Source organism: Aplysia californica, unplaced genomic scaffold (assembly GCF_000002075.1).
Source record: "Aplysia californica isolate F4 #8 unplaced genomic scaffold, AplCal3.0 scaffold00114, whole genome shotgun sequence".
Taxonomy (NCBI): Eukaryota; Metazoa; Mollusca; class Gastropoda; order Aplysiida; family Aplysiidae; genus Aplysia; species Aplysia californica.
Window position 1 is genome coordinate 145,656 of NW_004797384.1, and position 2,002 is coordinate 147,657.

The following is a 2,002-nucleotide window of genomic DNA, read 5'->3' on the forward strand; positions in this document are numbered from 1 at the left end:
AAGAAGAAGAAGAAGAAGAAGAAGAAGAAGAAGAAGAAGAAAAAGAAGAAGAAGAAGAAGAAGAAGAAGAAGAAGAAGAAGAAGAAGGAGGAGAATTAACAGTGCAGAACATGCGTCATCCATTTGCACTGACTAACTGGAATTTTCTGGCCCACTTTTACTTTATTAGCAAACAAACGATATCTTTGCAGGGGGTAAACTGTAGACCAATACAGCATGAGCACCACTGTAGGTTCTGAAGTCACTGTTAACTACTGCAGTGTTACTTACAATTCTATGGCTTGTTTTAGTAAGAATTTTATTGCACTTGCAACACATTAGGTCATATAGGTGCCGATTCTACTTCTGGAAAGAGGTATAAAAAGATCAGCCCTGGTTTCAAAATTTTCACCGTCCTAATTTGGATCAAAACGACTGCAAAATTTAAAAGAAAAATGGCTGAGCTTTAGGCGAATCAGCTGATCAATTTGTCGGACAACAGCAATTTTAAAACTGCCGAGGAAACTGTCCGTTATCGTGTGTTACAGCTATGACTAAACCTCAAATCAGCTGTCAATAAGTGTAATCGATTTACAGTCTCAAAAGTGATTTCACACCTCTACAAAAAATATACGAGAGAATAAAATACAAATAAATGATCAATAGGGAAAAATGATAAACAGATCTGTAAAAACATTTCTAAAAGGAAAAGATAATAAATAGTGAAATAAAAATAACAAAAGCAAAAAGACAAAAAAGACAAAAACAAAAACAAAACAAATAAAAACAAAATGAAAATGAAAAACAGAACATGAAAAATTTAGAAAAGATAAGGCCGTTTAAAAAGTAGCAATATTTATGTCTAAAATAACTTCCTAAATTGTATCCAAAAGCCATCAGCTTTTGTAAACACGGACGTGAAAATGAATTCAGTCATAAATCATAAACTATCGCACTACTTCTTCACGAACATAACATCACACCAGTATCACACATACATAAGCCAGAAAGGAGAAAAAAGTGTTCCTCAAGAGACCGGTAAACAGCGAGTCCAGGTAGAAGAATTATCTATAGATCTATTGCACTCCACGAAACAAAAGCAGAAGACTACGGGCAAATTCCACTGGCAAAGGCTTTTGCCTCACCAGCTGGTACGAGAAACGCGAAGGGCGAAGGGTACTGAGGTCCATATGACAGCGGTCTCACCGAGGTAGATTTATAGGTCGCAAAGCAAATAAAAGACCCCCTTTAGCGGAACGGATCGCGCTGTTCGAAGGTTTGCGAGGATCGTCGGACGAGACACGGAGACTGAACAAAACCGAGGAGACTCCTGGCCCAGGTATCGAACGTGACACCTTATTAATAGTGATGCGAATGTAATCGATTAGGTTCAGTATTTTTTTCCGACCTGTCTTTGAAAAAAAAAGGAGAAAGGTCTTCGCGATCAAAATGTCCTAAACTGAGTAGCTTACCTTACCTGAACAACTTTTTGATACAGTCAAGACTCAGTGTTCTAAAAACACAGTGAATTACATCTTTTTTAAACTCTATACAGCACGCTGTTACTAACTCATAATGGAATAAAGATAAATTCTAGTGACAATTTAGATATAAATACTTCCCATGTTAACATTTCATTATACCAGATGAATTGAGTGTTCACACTAAATAGAATGTTTAGAATGTTCAAATTCCGAACTAATCAGTGTGAGTGTAAGAGACTATTGTTTCAGGTTTATCGATGTTTGACAATGCAACTGACACAGTTAAGATCATATAGGAGGTGGGCTACTCGGACCCTGCCTATGACGGCCAGCCTGGGCTTAGAGGAATATGTCTCTATAGCTCGCTAGCTACTCGATAAAACACATGCCCACACGGGAATCGAACTTTCGCCTTCTGCGTTCGACGGTGAAGCGCAAAAATGGCACACCACAGATGAGGTTTTATGAATAATTAGTTTGGCATTTGATCTTTTTCACCCTTGAAGTCTGTGCTTTTCTGCCAATAGTCACCAACATCA

At 37.7% G+C, this 2,002-nt stretch overlaps 1 long non-coding RNA gene across 1 annotated transcript in view; it reads right to left on the reverse strand.

Annotated features, from left to right (window-relative positions):
- Positions 1–1,348, reverse strand: part of LOC101862936 — a 72,103-nt gene extending 70,755 nt beyond the window's left edge. The window contains exon 1 of the long non-coding RNA XR_220342.3: positions 978–1,348. This is a non-coding gene — a long non-coding RNA (uncharacterized LOC101862936). The remainder of the gene's footprint in view (positions 1–977) is intronic.
- Positions 1,349–2,002: the final 654 nt, after the last annotated feature.